This window comes from Octopus sinensis, linkage group LG16 (assembly GCF_006345805.1).
Source record: "Octopus sinensis linkage group LG16, ASM634580v1, whole genome shotgun sequence".
Lineage (NCBI taxonomy): Eukaryota > Metazoa > Mollusca > Cephalopoda > Octopoda > Octopodidae > Octopus > Octopus sinensis.
Window position 1 is genome coordinate 46512780 of NC_043012.1, and position 27232 is coordinate 46540011.

The following is a 27232-nucleotide window of genomic DNA, read 5'->3' on the forward strand; positions in this document are numbered from 1 at the left end:
AAGGATATTTTAGTATTATCTATTAAATTGCCGGTATAAGTTTAACATTGAAGCATGTAAGGATAGCGAATATCTAATACGTATGGAGTGTTTAAATAATCAACTTTTGGGTTTTATACTGGTGTAATTCAGCCAGAATTAGTTACATTATTAGTTAAGTTCAATCGAATTTGTTTTGTCTTTGAAAAAAAAAAGAACATAAAAGCTTTCACTTTTATATGAATAACTATGGAATACTGATGGGAATATTATCTGTATGGACTTCGCGGGCTAAGTTGCTATTTAGCTAGATACTTTAGGAGTTAGGTATAGGTTTGCCTATAGAATCAATTTACCGATACTGTTTTTGTACATAGGGTAAATGTATTTTTTTGTTGTAGTTTGATTAATAATATTAGTGTTTAAACCTTCCTAGAATTAAGATTGAATGAATGTATGTTTGTTCCCAAACAACACTTATTTTAGTGATGTTGACACCGCCGGTTTGAATGGCATCCATTTGATATATGTAAAGAGAGTATCACACAATTATATTGGAAAGAGAGAGATGGATATAAATATTGGAAATATTTTTATTGAAAACAATTTGCACATTTAACTGTAGAGTACACCCATACAGTCTACTTTTAAGTAGATATATTTGTAATTCCATTTATTTGCTTATGTACACAGTGGAAAGGCATTAACAATAAAGTATAATGTTGCTCTTGTTTAACACAATATCAACGTAGATTGAACAGTTCTCTGATCAGAGTTTTCTGCATAATTTTCAAAATATACTTATTCTTCTAAATTATACATGTATTTTGGAAGTGGAACCAAATTTGGTGGTTAATTGTTATAAGGTTGGATAAGTGTCAGAGCATTCTTTTAGAAACTCCTAAATCTTATAAAAGCGAGGAATATCTATTAGTTTGCTATGGATATTTTAAAATGTCTTCAGGTAAGCCATTTCTTAATTTAGACCGCATATACATTCAATGTAGATGTTTTCTGATTAGGTCAACTCGCATTCAACATCACAATGAACGAAAGCATATATTTATAGCTTAAGGGTTATAGGGAATGATTCTGAGGGAGATTTGGTTAGTATCTCTTGCAGTTATGTGACCACTTCAAGTGCATTTTGCCAATTGGTTTCTTCGGTCAGCACGTTGAGAATTAATCACTTATAGAGGCATGCTTGTCTGTATAGGTCAATTTAGGTAGCAGAAGATACTTTCAGGAAAAAAATCAGCTCACTAAATACAGATAGGGCTGTGTATGATAAAACTGATATTGAGTTGAAAACTTCGACTGAATAATTACCGTTGAAATTTGCTTATACAACCGTTCAAAAAAAAAGTTAAGAAATCTCAAGCAAGATCGATTAACGATTTTTGAAAAATATAAACATACAAACATTGAAACATCTGTTCGTAATCGCCAAGATTAATGCTCGCAACTATAGTCGCCACAAACCGTCAAAATAATATTTGAACGTGAAGCAATCCAACGTCACGACACAAAGGAGATTGACTCAGTGCAACAGATAGCTAATACAACCCGAACTACTTTGTTTTTACTTGATTCAGTTATTGTGCTGAGAGTATGCAGGGGTAGCATTTTAGTCTAGTCAAACAGATCGACACTTGTACATGCTTTTGACCCTGGCACTTCTTCGGTCGGTCACTCATGCCGAACTGCTAAGGTAAGGGGACATAAAGGAACCAACACCGATTGTCAAGCGGTGATGGAGAACAAATATAACATAAATACAAAGTCACACTCACACTCACACATACATCTATCTAATTATCAATCAATCAATCAATCAATCAATCAATCAATCAATCAATCTATCAATCTATCTATCTATCTATCTATCTATCTATCTATCTCTTTATCTATCTATCTATCTATCTATCTATCTATCTATCTATCTATCTATCTATCTGTATATCTGTCTATCTATATGTCTGTCTGTATGTCTGTCTGTCTATCTATCTATTTCTCTTTCTCTCTCTCTCTCTCATCCTAACAATCATTTGTAAAGCGTGAGCATATCCGTACTATATGATGTTAATCGCTTTGATAAGCACAAAAACGTCCGTTTCAAATCCTGATAAAAAAAAAATTGAGAATTTAAGAGGGAAAATTAACATCTAAATTTATGTAATACTCGATCGAGCTATTCTTTAACATAACTGGAAAGAGAAAGTAATTTTTTGTAGAGTAAAGTATTGACGTTGTAGTTCTAGCTTCTACACTATCACGCATAGTATTATGAGAAAACACATGGATAGTATATAATATTTTCAAGTTTATGTATCTGTGCAAGAGTGTAAAATATGAAACGTTTTTGGTAATACATACAAGAAGCTGTAGCAGAACACAAATTAATTTATTATGCGTATATATAGCTGGTCAACCATTTCTACCATCATTAATATAATTATGATAATGATAAAGACAAATTTGACTTTAAAACAAAATAAAGCCTTTCTACAAATCCTTTGCTTAGTACTATGGGGATAACCCTTTCGAATTAAATATTATCATTACCATCAACAAAATCTTGGAATGAATATTATAAATATTCGTGAATCTGAAGATAACGCAAGTTCACTTCTATAAGACCAGTAATCAATATCAAGTTGATAGTGCTTCAAACCATTAATCATGGATTAGAGGAAATTTAATTGGAGACCACCATTTGATATCAAGAGCATGGTTATTCGAAAACTATAGTCTTTTGCATTCCAAACTGTACCCAACCTAACATTCTCAGTCACCACTGTTTTGCTTTGATTGATCACAAAGAGGATTTTAATGCGACCAGCTTATTAGTTTTATTTACCCTACAAATTTTGACTGACTGAGGTCGAAGGAATAAAATATTTGTATTTTGGTCAAACGAAAATTAATGAAAGAGCTTTGTTTCCTCATGGAAAAATACATAATCACATTTACAAATTTGTTTAATAATATTTGAATTAAAATGTGCTATTATTTCGCAGTTTGGTACTAAGGATTATTTGGCTTCACAATCTGCTTTGCAATTACTGAAGACATAGTGTTTATACACCAGGGGGAAAATATCTACTAATTTAGAATATTTCAAGAGTGATCTCATCTTACAATCGAAGAAAAATTATCAGCTTACATATTTCCTTTTCGATCAAAAAATCATCTAAAATCACATTTGATATGGGTATAACTACAAGTATTCTGCTAAACTAACTGATCTATTGATAGTGCACGTTTTAATGACTTCATACAATACTGTAGTAGTGAATCCTGATAAAGCATTGATAGATCAACTAACTGTAATACAAATCATGACGTAAACTAGGAAAATATCGATATTTAAATCATATGACTATCAATTACTGGAGTTTCCAGCATTACTATACTTATCCTTTCAGACTTAAAAGAATGACGCGTTAAATTACATAAGACCTCTTTCTAGGTATCCCTAAAACGTAATGAGGAATTTACTTCGGAATGTTTCACTCGGGTTATAAAACGTTTATGTCATGAGAATTATGAAGAATTAGTCACCGATTGATAATTAAGTGTTCATACGATATGAGTTCTTTAACAAATATTTCCTACATCATTTGGGAATAATACGGAATTCAAAGATACAACTCTATGACGTACACGTTACGGTAGCTACCTATACCAAGCCTAGCCTAATTATAATTTATCTAACATGCCTAAATGAAATTTAGAAGGGATAGTGAGTTTTTTTTTTAATTGTAATATCCAACGGAATATCCTGTGCATTACAGCTGCCTATGTATGCTAATGTTTAGGAAAACACTTATCCTGACACATCACATAAAAAGTTTACTGCTACTAAGCTGCCATTCCATTCTCACAACAATTACTACGGTCAATTAAATAACACAATATCAGTTTCAAGATATACGAAATATAAATCACAACACAACCTTTGATCTAAAAGAGATTACATTGAAGCCGTTTTATGGAACTCACGACGCTTAAAACACTTACTGACACCACATATTGGATGTATTTGTATTTTCTTTTTCCTTATGACAAAATTGTTCTATAAACTTTGATGGCGGAGAAAGAATATTCATTAATACTATCATCGTAATCTTTGTCATCGCTATCAGCACAACACTTCATACAGTCACAATGTTGGCAACCATTACTTTCTTGGCCCCCATTAGCACCACTTTCTTTCAAACTGTTTACAATTTTTATCACCTGAAAATAAAAGTATATTTAATATCGATCTGTGGGGCACAGTAAGTCTTTCAAGGGGCGAGAGTTCTATCAGATATTACTACCGGAAAGACTGACACTAATTAAAAGAGGCAAGAGGCAAGCAGTTGTTCTGCTTCAGGGAGGGAATATATTGTACTGTGACACAGTGTTTTTTTTTCTGTTATGTCTTTACATACGTTACAGTGTACTTTAAGATTTCACTGCCATTTCAAGCAAGTCAATAGACATCGTAAAGGTTTCGTTGTGCCGCATCAATGCTGTTCTTATAGAGGCAAACAATTATGCCTTCCGTTATGTCGGCAATGGAGGTTTCTGATTGGCTAAAACTACTTCATTCTAGATGCTTCTAATTTTTTATGATGTAAATTTCTAGAAAAAAAAATTGAAGATAATTTTCAACATCAGTATGCAAATCCTACATTAATGTAGAAAATTTAAAACAAAAAAAATCTGCTGCAAATGTAGAATACTTCAAGTGGATGGAAGAAATCTAACAAGATCCTAATTTATTTATATACTTAATGCTTTCTTAGTCTAATAGTTTCAGACGAGATCTAAAGGAAGGAAACCCGACAAGTCTTCTAGTCTTGTGAGTCGCAACTTATACATTCATCTCTATATCCTTGTTATATAACTGAAACCAATAGAATGCACAAAATAAAAATAAGCAACATGTCACTCCAATCGAATAGATAGACATATCAGCTGATATCTGACAGCTTAACGATATTTTAGTAGCTGAATCTTGCTATATTTCAGCAACCATTCATGCAGTTATTACCGTGAAATAGTGCGTATCGGTGTTGTACCAGATAACAAACATGTATAAATGCATATACACACATACACACATGCAAACTATACAACTAGACTCTTTAGCTGTGAATTGCTATACAAGAATATGATGAACTATATGTATGGTAAATGTGTGGATTTGGACAATTGCTTGTAGCATTGGAAACATTTCAGCAACAAAGCAAATTAAAAAACTAACAGTATGGAAGAGCATCCGGAATATAATTATTCTCTTTACATTGTAAGTAAAGTTAGCACTATTTGGACGAGGGACACATATTTGTTTTTTCTGTTTTCTTTTTCTTTGCTTTTCACTTGTGTTTTTTCCTTTCTTTGTTGCTGAAAGATGCGTTCGGAATGTCGACATTCTATTTTGTAGTTCACTGTTTGTTTTCTTAGTTTTTTTTTCACTGCTATGTTTTTTAAGTGTCACTAACCATGTTGACACAGAGAGCTAGATTGTTTTAACTGCATTTTACGTCATTTTCTTCATCATCCTAAACATTACCATCGTCGTCGTCGTTGTTATCATCCTCAGCATCCAAATCATTATCTTTCCTCTCATCCCCGTTATTCCCTCATCATCGTGGTGGTGGTCATCATCATCATCATCATCATCAAAAACCGGTGAGTTGGCAGAATATTATGAGTTGTAAAATTACTCGGGTTCGGTTTCATCCAAATTTCCAGATAGAGAACTGGCACTAGGTGAAAGGCAGAATGGCCAGACTTAATCGGAAATGGGCTGAGATGGAGCTGTCACTAAAAAGTCCAGCAGAGGCGAAAACGACTTCGTCAACTCTGCCATGTATTACTGCCCGACATTAACCTAGTCCATATCTCATTAAACCAGAGCATATGCGCTTTCGTGTTTTAGGGAGTATAACGGTTCCAGTGATCATGCGCTCAATTAATTTCCAACAGCCGATACCTAAACGACTGCGTATTTCGAGGCCGAAGATGCGCGTGATGTCTCCAGCGATTGCTCACTAACGAGCTGCTACGTTCACTGTAACTCAAACGCGTTTTGTTAAAGGCTGTCTTTTTAACCGATATGCTATTTTTAGTTCGAAAACTGAGATAGAGCATCAGGCATTATGAATATGGTGGAGCTCTTATGGATAATGAGCTGGGAAGAGTTTGAACGTTGTCATACTTCAGAGAATTAATGACGGATAATACATAGCCACATTCTTGAGGAAATTATACACTTCAGTGAACATCAACTGGTCCGTACGCTGCTGAGGTCTTTCGAACTATGACCCACAGATAATTTCAAAAAACTATTTGGCTTCATACTCTATCTAGCTGAAATATCATGTCGAGATAATCTCTATATGCATCAAAATGCTGTCTCTCACGCCTGTAAAAGACTCATGCTGAGCTATGATATCATCCTGCATGCACTCATCCATTTCCAATGAGTGCTGCCTTGTGGACTTCTGCCTAACATCGGTACTCACATACAGGGTGGATCTACCTTATCAGCCGACACCATTGCGAGGAACTCTCGTTGATGCTGATTGATATGGATGATCGGATGTTTCTGACAAAAAATGTGAAGGGTGAGGTGAGTAAAAGGGCTGATGAAAAACATAATTCGGTCAAGCATTCATTAGATTTTTTCTAAAATCTCTTAAATCGGATATTGAGAGTGAAGAACGGAATGATGCTTACCAGCAAATTTGTTGAAAGCCAGATGAGAATATTAAAGGTGTTCTGGGCGTACGAGTCTGCTGATGATTGAATTAGAAATTATGGAATGGAACAATTGTCCGAATTTGAAAGTGCGTGTGTGTCGTTTTGTGGGGATCCACAACTACCTACTTTTTTGTTGTTTATTTTTTTACACAAGCTTCTTTCACAATTGGCCTAGATACCTACCTGGACAACTCTGATGATTACATGTTAAAACCTGTCTCAAGGCATGAAAGCAAGAAAGCATTATACTCAGTAGGTGCAGGAGTGGCTGTGTGGTAAGTAGCTTGCTTACCAACCACATGGTTCTGGGTTCAGTCCCACTGCGTGTCACCTTGGGCAAGTGTCTTCTATAGCCTCGGGCCGACCAAAGCCTTGTGAGTGGATTTAGTAGACGGAAACTGAAAGAAGCCCGTCGTATATATGTTTATATATATGTGTGTGCATGTGTGTTTGTATGTCTGTATTTGTCCCCCTAGCATTGCTTGACAACCTATGCTGGTGTGTTTATGTCCCCGTCACTTAGTGGTTCGACAAAAGAGACCGATAGAATAAGTACTGGGCTTACAAAGAATAAGTCCCGGAGTCGAGTTGCTCGACTAAAGGCGGTGCTCCAGCATGGCCGCAGTCAAATGACTGAAACAAGTAAAAGAAAAAAAGTAACAAAACAGTCAAAGTAATATCTAAGTGAATTCCAAATACAATAAATTCCAGAATTAGACGTCCTAGAAACAAGCACAGAAAAAGTTCCTACAAGCACCTACCAGGCCAACATATTAAAGAACAGCAGAAGCCCACCTTTACATATATGTCAACAACAAAACGAAACAATTGATTATATTTTCTCCATGTGCAGTGTTCATGCTCCTACATACATACATACACACACACGCACACACACACACATATATATATATATATATATATATATATATATATAAACACATGTGTGCGTGTGTGCGTGCACACATCTATACGTAGTTTCGTACGTGTGGCTGTAACTCTTTTCTGTTTCTGTTAGCGACCTTATATTATGTTTCGGGTCCAGATAAATAAACGTATCTAGTGTCAAACAAATTCTTGTAAATTTTAGCATTTTCTCTACACTGCTTCCCAAATGTGATTTTTTTCACAAAACAATGCATCCATAAACTCACACACACACACACACACACAGACACACAGACTCATACACACATATAATACATATGTGTGTATATATATATGTGTATGTCTCTCTCTCTCTATATATATATATATATTATATATATATATATATATATATATATATATATATATATAATATAATATATATATATATATATATATACATACACACACATACATGCATATATATATATATACATACACACAAACATACACACACGCACATATAGATATATAGATATATATATATGTGTGTGTGTGTGTGTGTGTGTGTGTGTGTGAGTGTGTGTCTGAATATACACCGTCTATTGAAGATTATTTATTTAAAATACCTTCTAGTTGGTAATTAGATTGTGGCAGCCATGAATATCTTAGTAAAGCCTAAAATAAAATGAATAAAATAGAAAATGCAATTAAAATTACCTTCTAGAGTGTAAACGAGCGGGAAAAGGATTTTTAATGTTTTGACCTTCCATCTAGCCTTTGAGTTATTTATTTCAATATTAGTTCCACCTAGATATATTTCCTGTCCTCTGAGTGATATGTATATTATATATATATATATATATATATATATATTATATATATATATGTTTGTTTATGTATATATATATATATATATATATATATATATATATATATGTATGTATGTATGTATGTATGTGTATATATATGTTTGTTTATGTATATATATATATATATATATATATATATGTATGTATGTATATAATTCTTTAGTCTAAACACTTTGGTCCATTTCCTTTCGAAATTCTTTTTCATATACAAGGAAAGGAAGATAAAGAATCTTACAAAACAATTGAAAAAAATATATATATAAGAAAAGATAAACAGAAATTATCACTCTTGGTAACGACGTGAAATTGTTTTAATCTAGTGGACTTTTACGTCTGTTTCTATCTAATGTTATTTTGACAGTCCGTGTTTTGATGTTGTTGCTAATTGTTTTCTCTCTCACTAATAATTACTGGCGAACAGCCAATTATTCAGCCCTCTTGTATTAAATTTTCTTTCCCGCGGGAAATAATTCATGGATAATATGCGTACTATTATGCATTTAGAGAACAGCTACTTCTAGTTGACCAAAAAGGTGGAAGATATGTCTTTAAAATAATAGGCAGTAATTATATTAGCAATAGTAAAATTGTGTAAAGTATAAATTATGCACATTAGAGTTACTCATGATTAGACGAAAATAGTTTTGGCATCGCATATGGCGCATCAGAGAAGAAAATAGAGACGTCTTTTAAATTTTCTGCAATGTAATTTATATATATATATATATATATTATATGTATGTATGTATGTATGTATGTATGTATGTATGTATGTATGTATGTATGTATGTATGTATGTAGGTAGGTAGGTAAGTAGGTAGGTAGGTAGGTAGGTAGGTATGTATGCATGTATGTAATTGTATACACAGACGTACAGAGATAAATATACACCCAAGCATACCCATATGACAGTTGTATAAATACCCATGAAAAATTACGTCTACACATACAGTACGTCTTATGGTGCAAACATAAATTAATTCCGTATTGTTTAAGAGCTTCATGAAGCATGTTTAAAGTGCTATTCCGAAAATCCTTAGATCTCGAGGTAAAGGCAATCTTCTTGGACCCGTGTGGCAGGTAGATGATCCTAGATGTGAATAGCAGCGAAGGTGGCGCCCTCAGACAATTTGATATAAAGCAAGTATGTGTAGGCTGTCATCGAGGTTGGTTAACACTACTTTCATTTCTTGGAGGCTATTTTCAAATGAAACCCCATGATGTGAAGCATCTGGTGGACGATACACGGTACATATTAGTTCCATCTGTTTAATGTGTACCACCAGAGTGCCTGCCAAAGACTGAGTTTGAGTGTGACACCAGGACCACAGGTGTGACATCTTCTCGGATGTACATTGCCATTCCCATGAGTCCTTATTCCTGTCAGTTCGAAAGAGCTACTCTGGTATGTGTGTGTGTATATATATATATATTATATATATATATATATACATCTATATATGAATATGTATGTATGATGTGTGTATATGTGTATATGAGTATGCGTGTATGCATATGTATATATATATATATAATATATATATATATATATATATATATATATATATGCGTATATAATAGTGCATATACACACGTATATACGCTTCTTTCTTTCTCACTCTGATTTCTTAGCCCCCACTATCATATTAGCCAGTACAATAAACACCATTTATTTTTCAGAAATTTGACCATTATATTTTACTCTTACTTTCCTTTTTGAGGTTTACTACTCACTTAAATAAACACCAACGCCTGTACCATTTTCTGTACACATTCTTTCTCTTTAGTGCATTTCAAACATATCACCCTACACCCATTCCTCACGCATATTCATCCCTTACATTTTTACTTCTTCCTATCCCTCCCCTACTCCTCTCCCATACCCTTATTATACTTGACCACCAACTGACACTCCTTTTTTCATTTTCTCTTCATTCATTCTTTCTTTCTTTCTTTATTCTTTCCACGCCTATTCCGTTTGATCATTCTCCTCATTTTAACATACACATCCTTTCTCACCTCTTTATCTACTTAATACTACCACTATATTCTCATAATTTCACTCACACCACAAGACTTCTTCGAAAGAACAGCACATGGAATCTACGTCTCCACACTTTCCATTTGTAACGACATAATATGAACTCGTATCGGAATTTAGATACCTCGGAGAAAAAATATTTCTACCACTTCTACACACCACTTTGTTTTGCTAATGGAACTTAAAGTATAACAACCAACATATATTTCTATTTTTACTTCTATTCTCTTATTTCCATTTATACTTCTTATTTCCATCCTTTTCCAAAGTACTCCTTACATTGAACTCTACTATTTCCCTATATTTAACCATCTCCCACTGTCTCTGATGAAGGGATATCCCTAATAACCCAGAGACAGCTGTAAGACTAACTTTAGAAATATCCTGAAAATTCTACTCATCCTTCGCTTTGTTGTCTCATTTAATTTATCATATAAATGCCCATACAAACCCCACATTAGACTCCTCATTCGTATTATTGTCGAAACGAGAATTTAACTACGGTCCTTCCATAGCACTTACATAGCCTCACCAGCCAGCTTGGGTCTTCTGGATACCAATACCTCTCATACACACACACACACACACATACACACACACACATATATATATACATACATACATAATAACTTGGATCAAATACATAAAACTGCGAGGTGTCAGTAATAGTTGAATACCGCACCGAATATCCTACTTGCTACTATAGCATTACTATTATAGTACAAAATTATAACTAAATACTTAGCTAGACATAGTACATATGTATCCACCATTTTCTTATGCATCACGCAGTTTCTATACCTTTAAAATGAACAGCATCCACAGTTCTATATTTCATGCTTCTATCAGTATATTTAACATTGTTAGAAGAATCGGTTTGCATACACGCATTATTGATTGGTTTCACCCGTAACATCTCTCTTGTAACTTAAATTATAAGCAGCTAAGGATTTTATATATATTTACAAAAGAAAAAAACCTTTTGCCCTACGAGTCATCCTTAATCCGAGTAATATAAAAGAAAACAAATAAAACCATAAGATCATTGTTAATATTTTCAAACGCCAACAGTCTTAAAATCGTTCATTAATATTTGTACGTTTGTATTCGCTTACAATTATTCAATAATAAGTGAATTATAAGAACAGATGTCTTATATACTGTACCCCTGCGAAACACGTTTAACTCTTTTCAAAATCATAAATAAACGCAATCGCAAACATTTTATCTTATTATTTTCCTCTATCATATTTAGAAATTCACAATTTTGATCTCCCGATATTCAGAATTTTCGGTCTTTCAGCATTTGGTTTTGTGACGATCGTCCTCTTGTGGACAAATTTAAGACCCAACCGTCCAAATACGTGCGTGAGCGTACATACTGATGTATTTACATACATTAACACGCACACACTCACTCACACACACACACGCACACACACACACACGCACACACACGCACACTCACGCACATAAACACACATAACTACACGTACACACACACATACAGACTTATAACTACACATACACACACAAACAAATATCATATAATGTGTGTGTATATATGTTTAAATTGTTCGATCGGCTTCTGCAAAGGTTCAAACGAAGAACTTCGGCCAAAATGTATTTGAAATCGTATATCGTAGACAGGAAACTCTGGAGCTGTTTACAGCTTAGTGTACTTGAACCCAAAATATTAATTTGAACAGGAAAATTCTTAACTGCAAAATGATGCTTACATTTTGAAGACGATTCCTGCCTCATTTCAATCGAGGACCATATAATAAATACAAGGCAAGTACTCTTGTTGATTAAATAAATTTCGACACCTCCACAAAATGTGTGCTTTGTGTCTACGTTAGAAATCTTTGTTATTTTCATTAATGTGGTTTTAGCCGTATTTTCCCTTGGTAGTGTTATTATTTTATTTGTAGTTATTTCGTTACTTGTTTCATCTATTCATATATATTTTTTGTTTCATTCTTCCTTTAGCCGTTAATAAATAGCGTAATGGGAGTGAATATTCTCTGCTTCCTACTCCACGTCTTGCGAGACATCATCAGATGCTTCTCACTGAAATAGATTAGTCACCTCTTTTAATAAATTGTAAAACGCTAAAAGACAGGAAAATGTCTCATATATAGCTAAACCGATTTTAGCGTGTGCATGTGTTTATGTATGTATTGATATACATATATAGATATATACATAGACACATACATACATATATATATGTGGGTGTGTGTGTGTGTTTATATGTGTGTGTGGTATGTACATATGTATGTATATAAATATATGCATATAAGATGCGTATGTATGCGCGTATATTTATTGGATTTTTGAAAAGGCTGTTTTTCTTCTTGCACTAAATAATCTGCATATATATTACATTGATGTCTTTTCTTTTTTTTCTTCTGTTTTTTTCAGAGACGTCTGTTACCACGATCGAATCATTATTTTTCTGCGCCACAATACAACTTCCAGTAATAGGTTCTCTACTTCACTTTAAATCACTACCACTGCATTCCATCAAGATGTTTCCTGATTAGATTAACGTAAATACATACTTGTGTATCAATGAGACTTGTGATTTTCGCATTTACGTATGCATTAAATCTGTATTCATCATTCTGTTTTTACTTTTCTCCAGATATTTCAATTTATTTCCTTAAATATTACCGTAAAGACAAAAGCGAAATAGTCCAAAACTTTTCGACATTATATCAAAATACACAGAGATTCTGTACATCAATTTCATAAATATATTTGAAAGAAAATGATATTTCGATATCTATTACTGAAAATTTCATTAGAGTATCAAGAAATAATATCAAGAGATGATACGAATGTATTGTTAGCACATATTTCACTGTGATTTATGATGTCTGTCCCCAACCCATTTACTACACTGAAATTCATAATCTCAATGAGAACCAACGTAAATATTTGTATAGAAACATGTATATGTTATGTCTAATTCTATGAAAATACTGCAACTTTGCGAGACAAACCTAGCAAGACCAGTGATATGTTGACACCAACTTTGTAGCTGGCAAAGACATTTGTTGAATCAGTCCTTCACTTTAAAAAATAAGCAGTAGAGCAAAATTATCAAATATGTTGCTTGCGTTTTATCTTTGAATCAGCTCTCTGGTGACACCTACAGGAGATAGTGGAATATGCAAATCAGTTGGTATCTGAAAACAAAGAATAATAAACTACATTGAAATGTGGACCTGATAGGTGCTATTAAAATACTATGAAGCCTATTTGATTACTCCGAGTGTAACACGTTTTCATGAAATATCTGGAGAAAAGTAAAAACAGAATGATGAATACAGATTTAATGCATACGTAAATGCGAAAATCACAAGTCTCATTGATATACAAGTATGTATTTACGTTAATCTAATCAGGAAACATCTTGATGGAATGCAGTGGTAGTGATTTAAAGTGAAGTAGAAAACCTATTACTGGCTTCCTCTAACGCACTTCTGAGAGCTCTGCACTCGTACTGGAGACATACAATGGCTATCTTATATAAGTATGCAAAATATATTGAATTGCATTATAAGTATAATAAGCCCTGTTGTTTGGAGCGGTGAACATAGATTATTGGTGCAAAAAAAAGAAAACAGAGCGCTTCGACCACATAAAACATATGTACAAAAATAAATACCAAGCCGTCTCAGAAATTACACGGGATCTATCATAAATGTAATGTTTATTTACTTTTTATTTAAACAATAACATGTAACGTGATAATGGTGTAGTCATCTAATTTGAGATGTATTTTGTTTTCAATTTTCATATTGAGAATGTTGCTACATTAATTTCAAGATTAGCATAGATCTATGGTTGCTCTAGTGAATTTAAATATGCCTATAGCATGACCGTTCAATCTAAATGATACCAGACAAAGTCATATGTTCCCTGAATAATATAAACCCAGATGTTTACGGATACAAAATGAGGGACTGTGCAGCGGAAATAAAGAAGATGCATCATATGGTAAAACAATGGTAAAAGAATTCCGTATCAATTTCCTTTGCGTGGAACTCTTTCTGCTCTGAGATACACTGAAGTCAGGATAAGTGTTTTTGTACATCACCTTATATCACACACGGAGTACTTTTTTTTAGAAGCTCCGAGGTAGCTATAAGGGGATACACAACGTCTAACGTCTGAGAACACTGAATCGTATCGTTGAAACAGTTGTAAGCAAATGAAATTGATTACGTAAATCATATAATATGTGTCTATATATATAGAGAGAGAGAGTAAAATCTATTTACTAACGTAAAATGGCAATCCTACTACGTTGGCAAATAGATTTGACGCTCTAGTACTGTTACAGCTTACTTCTCGCTCAGAGTTTTAAAACTAATTGCTTTCGTCTTTACGAGATCAGTGCTTGTGTGTCGCTTTGAAAGTATATCACTCGAACAAGGCCTAGCGTTGCTATCTCTAGCTAACGGTAATCATGTGCCGATGACGAGAAATTATCCAGAAATCAAGGTCCGCGAGTACTGTTTAAGTTGTTTGAGTGGAGACATTAACTCAGTTGTTCGAAGCATAAGCATGCAGCTGTGTATCAGTAGTCAGCTGGAAAAGATGTCTTCCTGGGGCTAAAAAAAGGTAGTAACATCGTCCTGATCAGGACAGACACTGTACATTGGCAAATAGATTTTACTCTGTAGTACTGTACTGCTTGCTTCTCGCTCAGAGATTTTTAAAACTATATAGTATATATATATATATATATATAAACAGACATATACATAGTACATAGTTTCTTTTCCGTTTAGATAAGATCAATAAAAGAAAAGTACGCCATCCGGTGGAAGATAAAAATTATTTAATGTACACTGTATACAGTTATGAGCTACTGTTAAATTCATACACTAAAAACGTTTTACATGTAAGTTTTAGTAACAAGGAGAGTGTTTCCAAGCAATCTCCGGGCTCTGAGCACTTGTTCTATACAAGTTACAAATCAGGATAATAGAACAAGCACGCGTAATACGAGATGATGGTGGATGCAAAAAGTGGAAGAATGATTGAAAGGGGAAAAAGAAAAATGTGAAATTAAAGTTATGTCCCTTTATACCGTAAAGTGAAAATGCTAGTTGATGTAGTCTAAAGTCTGCGACACAGCTGCTCAATCCGGAGAGGTTAGTACTATAAGAAACATGTCCGTAGAAAATATCTGATCTCGAATTCTGAGGCGCGGGGAAATTCTTAGATCTAAAGGGGATGTGTTATCTTTTGCTGCACATAACTTGCATCAGCTTTGTGACTTTATGGTAAAGGAGACATAATTCTAAGTCTTCTTTCATATCTTTCTTTTCCGGTTTCTTCAACCTTTCACCTTTTGCATCCACCTTCCACTAGTTTTCTTTTTTGTTCTCGTGAATTCTTTCCTTCTATTGTCCTGATTTGGAACTTGTATAGTCATGCCCTCAGAGCCCGTAGATTGCTTGCAGACACCAGGCGAGTTGTTAAAATCAACCTGGAAAAATCTCCAATGTATGAATCTATTAGAAGCTCATAACAGTGCACGGAACATATTAAACGCTACACACACACACACACACACACACATATATATATATATACACACACACACACACTCATATATATATATATATATATATATATATATATATATTGTGTGTGTATATATATATATATATACACACACAATTGCAGCATGAAGTTTTGTCAGTGAACAGGTCGCGGTCTCAAAGCGACGAAAATATTTTGACAGATTAAATTTAAATGTTGAAGTGAGTCTAACTGTTTTTGTGTGTTACTTAAATGGCTTATAAACACCTTCCTCGATGCAATTGTTTTCGTTCCAGCAAATGATCTCAGATCAAATCACTTGCTATGCAAGTACATCTCCGTAATATATATATATATATATATATATATATGAAACATAACAAACACTAGGATATCAGAAATTAGCAAACATTCTATTTTATACAACTTTCTATTCATAGCAACACGCTATTTCATATATACAATCACGTACGAATGTACATGCACTTATATGTCCGCACATACGCCTAGATATTACATATACACATAAGCTGCAAATATACTAATTTACTAATATTAATGTAAATAGCTTTTACGAGCCAGTGTATTACGATCTTTTGAATGAAAAATGAATGATTACCCAAATTTATTGAAAAGCCGTTGTATAGATTTATTCTCAGATAAGTTGCTGGGTTTCTCTATTGTATGATTGAATGTTACTGTAGTATGAATATAATATTCTTCAGCATTATTTATAACTATTTTGTTTATATTAAACTTATCTAAGTGTATCGACATCTCTCAAAGATTCCAACGAAAGCCTCAGGTCTTCCAAAACCTAGTGTGTAATATACAAGATGAATTTCTTCACAGCTTCACTTGACTTAATAAGTTTGATATTTCTTTCCTTCTCAGCAGCTATTTCTATAGGTGGCCGTAACAAGCGAAAGGCTGAAGGGAATTTGACATAAATATGATCCACATTAGAGCTATATTAACCGTTCCCCTACCATAGTCAGTTGTATTATTTGCAATGGCTTTCTACTCCGAGCGGTGTTCCGTGTTTCTCTATAATATAAACAGTTGAAGTTAACGGAATGTTATTACGTTATGAAGAACTAGCTTCATGAATAGGGAAATGAACAGACTGAAGGTGCTATTTCCATTAACTTTGAATCATAATTGATGGAAAACGGAACTCGCTGAGTAGTTATCAACAGAGTAAGAAAATACCAGCGGCGCCCTCCTGGAGTAAAATAATATTATTAATTTCTCTAATGTAATTTATAATATATATGGCCACTTAAATGTTTTATGTAATAACTGAGACCAAACTGTGAGATATATTGTCAGACAACAAGCTGATATACTGCCCCATTTTCAATTTCTCGTGATTACTATTCAACAGAATATACATTCATAATAATGGGATAGTTCTCAGAAATATTGCTACGCTTCCTGATGTTCATCTTCAATCGGGCCGTGTGGAATGTAAGGTATTAGATTATTTTATGTCAAATATCGGTTACCCAATATATTTCCATGTACACAGGTACGCCTAACTGCTTTACTTTTGCAAAGTCATTCTATGTGCAATGAGTAACCAGTTTCGAATTATATACAACATAAATTGTAATACTTACACATATGCATACAGACATTACAAGTGTATATCAATACACATACATATAAACACGCTTATAACACACACACACGCATAGAGTCCAAAGAAGAAAACAAAAAGTGATTTTAACACATTTTTAATTATCACTTACAAATGTTTCTGTACTAATTCTGCTTTCCGCACCAGTTCAGGCAAAACTTCCAAGTGAAACATTTACGTAAAATAGTTCGGTTTTAAGCATTAGAGTAGCTCTTATTCAGCCCCGCTGGTGCACTTTTCCATAGAGCGTTTGCTAGAATTTTTGTGTTGCAGATATCGGGAGGAAAGAAAATGTTCATAAATATGAAAATGTAAAAAGATTGTACCAGAGTAGATAAAAATATGGTTAGGGGATGAAGAAGTAGTATATAGGGAAGAAGAAAAAAAGAAAAAGGAGGGAGATGGGGGGGGGGAAAGAAGATGATAGAACAGAAGAAAAGGAAGGAAGAAGTGGAAAAGAACGTGCGGAAGTTGAAGAAGATGGAGAAGACGAGAATATGAAAGGAAGAAGAAAAAAGAAAGACAAAACCGAAATCGAAAACTGGACGGAAGAAGGAGTTTTATTTGGACAATCGCATATTAAAATGGAAGGGGGAAATTGTTTCCAATGATAAAATAAAATGAAGTGATGGGGGGAGAGAAAGGGGGTGAAATTTAAAACAGTAGAAAGTGCAACTGCAACAATACTAATAATAGGTATAAAGTGATAAGAAAATAATGAGAATAATGCTACCACTATTATTAATAATAAAGATAATAATGCTATTATTAATGATAACACTAACAAGGCACTGGCTTTCATAGCTTGTGCTCTGAACTAATTAGAAGTGTTATCATGTCTTGGTATAAGAGATGGGCTATAGCAAATATTCTGCGCAGTACCACAGATTTGCTTGTCAGTTGTTTGATCTTGACCAGCTTAGCTTGTCTCTTAGTGGCAGAGATATGTGCATCTCTGATCACGAGTAGAAGTAGTGGAGGAGAATTCCTTGGAGTTTGAATAATTCACCACTAGAAACTTAAAATTTTATATGTTTTTTGTTATTGGCGCGATTGACATTTGCGCCAATAACAAAAATCCAAGCTTCGGAATTTCCCCCCTCTACCAACACAGTGACGATACAACCTGGCACCAACGAATCAGTAGAGAAATTCTCTTTATTACAAAATACTGACACCTTTTGAACGCGTCTACATCAAACGACATATCCACTACGGACTTAGAATAACACAAATACACACGCAAATATTAAAAATTATACACTCAAGAGAATTCCCAAGAATTCATTAAAAAACAATCCCAATCACTGTTATAATCCATAACGAGCCAATATTAAGTCATTCGACTATTTAACATCTTACTACGTTCATACTACCAACTTTCCATCTTATTCTCCCTTCTCTTTCTTCTTTGTCTTCTTCCTCCTCCTTCCTAACTTTACCACTATTGCTGTTTAGAACAACACCTACGCAAATTTTATAAACAAAACATTCAAAAGAGATGTTTCAGCAATTCAACAATTACTACTACCATCCACAGAGGAGCACTTGACCATTCTACTACCAATCACAGCGGGCAGTTGACCATTTAACATACTACTGTCATGGCACTCCCACATTCTTCTTCTTCTTCTTCTTCTTCTTCTTCTTCTTCTTCTTCTTCTTCTTCTTCTTCTTCTTCTTCTTCTCTTCTTCTTCTTCCCACCAAAAATTCACAACGACCTCGAACCCACAAGACTAAACAAGAGAGACAGAGACAGGCCGAATATATAATATATATATATATATATATGTGTGTGTGTGTGTGTGTGTGTGTGTATGTATGTATATATATATATATATATATATATATGTATTTTTTATATAGATATACATATTTCTCTGTATTTGTTTTGAACTTGTTCCATATTGAAAATTTGTATGCTAGTTTGTTTTCTTTAGACATATTTCTACGATAAATTCTTCTTTTATGACTTGTCATTTCAAGTGAGCATGGGTGAGACAGTTAATTGTGATTTATAAGGTTAGAATTTTCGAGTCTTTTAAGCTAAGCTCTTGTGTATTTACTATCTCTTCTTTTTACTGAATCCAAACATTGAACTATCTTCTAGCTACTCTTTTAACATTATGTCTCAAACTTTTACTCGTCCACTTTCCTTCACTGATTTTGTCCAATTAATTTTTGGTTTGATATAGTCGTGACCAGTACGAATGAATAAAATGTTGGTGTTGACTAAAGCAAATCGCATTTTGGCGTTATCCAAAGTTTAGAGAATTTAATATCTAAAATTTCATAGATTCCTTGAGCACTCATTAAAATATCACTCGGAAGATTTGTTTCGGAAAATATTATTTACAATAAATATTTTTGCCGGAATGATTCGCTAGATTGCAATATCAAGTTTGAAAGCATTGCCGGAAACTATGGGTAAAAGTATTCTAAAATATAGCCTCTAGTTATCCCGGGACTTGTGGATGAAACTTGCTTATATATACAGTTGGTAATCAATAAAATGTACACACATATATATACAGAGTTATATACACCCACCACACACGCATACACATTCACACACACAGAGAAAAATAAACTCAAGACGTTTCTTCAGTGTGGTGAAGTGGAATGAACGATGCCAGTAAGAGAATAGATGCTAATAAAGTGATTTTTTCTGTATATAATCTAAACAATATAATAACACCGTATTGTACCTGACAATGTTGGTGACTTTCTCGAACTATTCTGCCTCGAAGGTTCGGAGACATTCTGACAGGAAGCATAGATGCTCCTCTGGCGAGAGACCAGATTCTGACAAATTACCTCACCTGGTTGCACGTCACTTGCAGTCTTTATAAAATACGCAGTATGAAACTCAAACAAGGGTGCTCGCAGGAGGACACACAGAAAGAATTTCAGCCAGAGCTTTGGCACCCTCAACCAACACAAATGAAGATGAGAACGGGCAGAAAATAAAGTTAGGACATGTGTAAATAACCAACAATACCATGTATTGTATTATATGATGGATTGATTATTTATACAACGATTGCATTTCGTTATAAAGAAAGACAATGGCGTGGAGAATTAAATGCCAGTCAACCGGTAAAAAACATCAACTGCAACGTTATTAAGGGAGTAAATACGAGCAATAAAAACAATATACACAATATATTATATATATATATATATATATATATTATATATATATATATATATATATATATATATATATATATGTATATATATATATATACATTCGGACAGATAGACGATACGAAGGCGGACAAGAGAAACAACAATTAGAAGGACAGGCAAATAAAAAGACGGGTCATTCGTGGCCTTCTTTCCTCAGTCAAGTGCCATAAGTCACAACCATTTCGGGCAGTTGCACTTGAGGTGGTTCGATCTGGTTGCTCCCCAAACAGTCTATGCTAAGAGCATTAGACACCTATACATACATACAAAAGCAAAAGGCACAGCAACAACAATGTTAATATCAAAAACACCAGCAAAAATAGCAGCTTATTTTCATCATTCTTAACTCAATTTCACATATATTCTGAAGTACGCCATCCAAAATGCACAACCATAACAAAAATATTTACAGTCATACAATTTACAAAAGATGATGCACATAAAAAAAAAAATTGTGCCGAAACGAACAAGACAAAAATAAACTTCTGAAAGTGATGAAACCAGGCATTTACTGAGACGGAAATAGCGGTCATTTTTTTTTATGACTACGAACTTCGAAAACAAGTTTGTTTTTTCCTACTATTTCGCAAACTAACATGACCTATAAATGTGTGTGTTCTGACACTACGCGGGAGAGCAGTGACATGTGCTGAATGACCAGGTCACAAAATCAAGATATCGCAGCACTAATAAGGATTACCAACAATTTCATAATATACTTCGTTGGCTACCGAACAGACGCCTCTTTCGTCTCGCCTTGTTCAATCGGTGCGAAATTTTGAACATTTACAGATACGGAAGTAAACAGACGGTACCTAGCACGAAATGGTAGTTCGGCGGAGATTGGAACATATGCAACATGTGATTTGGTTGTGTTTCGTTTCATTGTAACATGAATGGAAAATTGCAAAAACGATGGTGCGGCAAGCATGCCATGATTAGATAGAATTTTCATTAGATTAATTGGTAGTATAAGATATCAGCATTGACGGTTGATTGGTCAAAGGGCTGATTCGTAGTATGTTTAATCAACACAGGAATGACACGTTTCGAGTATTAGTTAAGTAGATGTTTTATAGCATCAGAGAGAGTAAGAAGCGTCTTTAGTGATTATATTAAACTAAATTAAAATATGCAGTTTTAATAGAATGCGGTAGAGATGTCAGTAAAATAAACAATTTAAGTGATATCTCTCACTTTTAGTAAAAATGCAGTCAGTAAACGGAAACACTAGTACATTAGAAGCTGAGTCAGTCAACCTAACAGAAGACGCAATGAGAAATGGTAACACTTACGAGGACGTATACATATATATCTGTACGTTATATACACACGCACACACACAGATGCACACATACACACACATGAAAATATAAATATATGTGTGTGTTGATAAACACATACATGTATGGACATATATCGATCAATCTCTCTATCTACCTATTCATCCACATTTATATATGTATATATGTATGTATATATATATATATATATATATATAATATATATATATATATAATATATATATATATATATATAATATATATATATATATATATATATATATATATATACGTATACATATATATGTACATATTGTATAAGTATATGCTGATGTGTGTGCGTGTATGAGAGTGTCTAAATAGATAAAAATGAAGAAAAATATATATGTGCTGATAGAATGTTGGGCAAATTGTATCTCACTAAACTACTTTAATTAAACATTTCTGATACGAAATTGCAACTCAATTAAGAAAATATTACTCTTAGAAAATATCACTTATTTTACGTCCATCTATCCTCCATACTTACCTTAGCAACTATTACATCAATAATTCTCTTCTTTTTCCTCTTTCTCTGCTGGCATCAATTGGATTATAGACCAATTCTAACATAATTACACAGACCGGTTTATTGAATATTATCGATTATATATCAGGCAAGATTTTAACATCTGAATCCAAGCGAAATCAAGCTAGAAAATGCCTGAAGCAATCAGAATTATACACAAAAGTCTTTTTCCTATCAGGTGTTTCGTTCATTTTACTATTCTACTACATTGATCAACAATTGTTATATCCAATTAAGTTATTTTAAGAGAATGAAGCATCTTAACATGAAATGGCAATGTAATTAAAGTTAGTTCTGAAGCATTTGTCTTAGATTATTGCCGTTCGATCTAATTACAATCCGTTGGTTCTTTTAGTAACTTTCGTGTTCCTACAGGAATGTTTCCTTTCATGGTTTAGCTGACATCATTCATGCACCATCTCTCTTCATATCATCTGATGTATTATATAATGCTTTCCGACGTACCATTGATTTTCTATACAGCATGTACATTTTTCTATAAATTTAGCGCCGTGGAAATGCCTATTGTTAGATACATATAAATATAATGACGATGTAAATGATGATAATAATGATAATAATTATATTTATAATAAAATTTTCTTCTTCTTCTTCTTCTTCTTCTTCTTCTTCTTCTTCTTCTTCTTCTTCTTCTTCTTCTTTTTCTTCTTCTTCCTCTTCTTCTTCCTCTTCTTCTTTTTCTTCTTCTTCTTTTTATTCTTCTCCCTCTTCTTCTTCCCCTTCTTCCTCTTCTTCTTATCATCATGATTATTATCATGATTATTATTATTTTTATTATTATTATCATTATTATCATTATTATTATTAGTAGTAGTAGTAGTAGTAGTAGTAGTAGTAGTAGTAGTAGTATTGTCGTTGTTATTATTATTATTATTAGTAGTAGTAGTAGTAGTAGTAGTAGTAGTAGTAGTAGTAGTATTGTCGTTGTTATTATTATTATTATAAGTAGTAGTAGTAGTACCAGAAGTAGTAGTAGTAGTAGTGGTAGTAGAAATAAAAGTGGTTGTAGTATTACTACTGCATCTTCTCCACCCCTCCACCTACTACTACTACTACTACTACTACTACTACTACTAATAATAATAATAATAATAATAATAATAATAATAATAATAATAATAATAATAATCGGGTGGATCGCTGCTTTATACAGCAACATCTGCTCGGTGATACGGGTGAACGGTCACCTTTCGGAACCGTTCGACATCTCGCATTCGGTCCGCCAAGGATGCCCTCTCTCCTCTCTCTTGTACATATTGACTCTCGAGCCATTACTGCGCAAGTTGGAGGCTTTGAGGGGTATCCCGCGCGATCTAGGAGGCGGAACCAGCGTGTCTGCCTATGCCGACGACGGCCTGATTGGCGAGACACTAAACGAGTACGAAGCGGTGACAGGGGCAAAGATTAACGCGGAAAAGTCTGTGGGCTTGCAACTGGGCACCTGGAGAGGCAAGCCCATACCGTCCAACAGCGTCGTAGGGCGCTGGACAGATTGACTCGCTAAACTGCTCGGGGTCTGGTTCGGTCCGGACCTCCAGGTGGATAAAAACTGGGAAGAGGTGACGAGCAGGGTGGCATGTCTCACCCAGAAATGGGCCGAGAGGAAGCTGTCCCTGAAAGGTCGAGCGGAGGTGGCGAATGCGTACATCGCATCCGTCATCTATTACCGCTTGACCGTCGTCCCTTGTTCCAACCGCTGGTTGGCCAAGCTCAGGGATGGGCGAACTTTTTTGATCGCGGGCCGCACAGTGCGTCTTTGGAACCTTGGCGGGCCTCATTTATAAAAATCAAGTGAAAATATTTTTAAAGGTGGTTATAGACCTATAAACACACAATTGATTGAAAGGAAATTTTGTGAAATATTCCTCTCGGCGGGCCGCATGAAAACCTATGGTACGCCTGCTCTTCGACTTTTTGTGGAAGGGTCAGGTGCCACTGGTCAGGCGATCCATCTGCTGTCAACGACCGCTGAACGGAGGCCTTGGAATGCCGTGGTTACTGATGCGCAGACATGCGCTCAGGCTGCGACATCTCAAGCGTTTCCTAGACGGTGAACAGGTGTGGTCGTCCTTTGTCAGACGCGACTTTCCGCAGCTCGTCTCTTTGACAGAGCTGCAGACCTGGATCAAACGTAGACCGAGAAAGGGCGCTTGGCACCTCGAGTGCCGTCAAGCTCTCTCCGCCCTCCGCCAGGCGGGCAATGCGATCGGTTTCAGCTCCACTCTAGCGTTCTATAGAGGGTTAGTGGAGGAAAAATGCGACGACGTTCTCGGGGAAACACTAGGCGTTGACGATAACGAACTGAGCGGTCTGTTCGGAAGGACTTTCGGGCCGGGGCCAATGGATAATTTCCAGAGGTCGCTCGCTTGGCAGTGTTACCGAGGGGCTCTGCCTGTTCAGGATAGACTCTACCGGCACGGAAGTGCCGTTAGCCGGGCCTGCCCGAGATGTTGCCAGGACGACGAAACCGTTCTACACGCACTCGTCCAGTGCCCGAGTATTGCTGAACTATGGGTTTATATCGAACAGCTACTGTCACGTGTAGGACGGATCCGGCTATCAGCCGAATCCATAGTGAAGATTGCCCCGCCGACCCCCTTTAACAAGGAGGGCGAGGCCGTTTTCTTGTACCTAGTGGCTGTGGCAAAAGAGGTTGTATGGTGGACCTGTTTGAAAGGGCTAAAGTCAGACACTTTCCTCTTTGGTCAAGGCCTCATCAACTTTTTCAAGTTTCACTTGAAAAGGAAGATGAGGTTAGAGAGGAGAGTGCTGTCCGATAGCAAGTTTTCTGAAAGGTGGGTGAATTGTGCGAGAATGGCCAGTATAAATGGACCAATTCTCAGGTTTCGCCTGTGATTGAAAAAGGTTTTATAAAAAGAGAAAGGGGCTCTCTACACCCATTTTGACCAGGCTCCCGTTGGCTTTTATGGGGGTTTTTCCACCAGGAACCTTTCGAAGCGCCTCCCTCTATTGGGAGTTTTTCGTTGTTATATTATTTGATTGTTACACTGTTTTTACACGATTTTTTCACAAACGGACAAAACCCTTCGTAACCTTTCGTCCTGTTTTGTCCCTTTATGTTTTCTAATCATATGTATCAGCCCTTGTGGCCAATAAAAAGAATGTATTATTATTATTATTATTATTATTATTATCATTATCATTATTATTATTATTATTGTTATTATTATTGTTGTTGTTGTTGTTGTCTTTGCACAGTTTCTAACGCTGGAGATGTATTACAGTGTCAGTTCTTCACTACCAGTATATTAAAGAAGCACTTCATGTTTTTCGAGCACTATCCGGAGTATTCAAGCGGTTCCAAGCAGTGCCGGTTTCTGCAAGTGCTCCACCCTAATTGAAGCCCATATTTGTTCCATGTACTTCTCAAAATTTTTACTCACTATTCCCAGGGCTTCGACCACCAGGCACATGAATTACAAGCATACGTTCACGACATGGTGATGTTATATCAAGATAAACAGCGCATGGTTTTGCAGAGAGGGGCCAGTTAGAATTTTCTTCAGACCGAGTAGCCCATCTCGCTCAAAAAGGTTCCTGAATAAGGGTTGTTTAAGGATCTTGAACAACGCATCCATGTTTTCAGAGGTGAATTATCCAAACCCCAAAGAATTCCTATCAAAACATGCCTATGATCCCGCCCCACTACTTCAACTCGTGATCAGAGATGCACATATCTTCAGCTACCAAGGGACATGCTTCACTGGTTAAAGTCGAACAACTGACAAGCAAATCCGTATTTCTTTTCATCATGTGTTGGGAGTCTTTGACTTTGTGCCGCAATTAAATTTCCATAAAATTCCTCTCGCTTTGAGTTTCGAAATTCGCAACCATTTTGGAGATTTCTCCTTTGTTGTTTCGTTTGTATTTAGCTGATCTCAGCATTTGCCATGGAAGGGCTTCTATTTCCCTTACGTTATTATAGTACTTTGTAGTTCCAATTTTGCTTGGATCTTAGTCTCTTTAAATCTCTTGTTGTTTCTTCTTTTCTTCATAATTGCCAACTGTTATAATCTCTCTCATATTTTCGACTTCTTTCAAGATTGAAAACAGTTTCTTGGTTTGCTTATGCTTTTTGGCTTCTCTGATTTGATATTTCTGCTGTCCCGTAGTAAATATAAACTAGTTCTATACATGTATAAGCCCTACATTACCTTAAATTTGTTGCATTCATAACCATTCTATGTCAGATTTAGTGTAGTGTATTCTAAGTTCCATCATTAGTTTTGTTGTGTTATAGTCTGTGACCTATAAATGGGAAAGTTAGTGTACTGATACCTATTGTCTTATTTTTCGTATTGAATTCTCTTTTAAGTAATAATCTAACTCGTCTATTGTATTTCTTCCTTATCTTCACTTTCATTTGTGTGCCCTGTGGCGTATGTAGTCCATTGATTCCAAAGTATTTGCACGTCTAG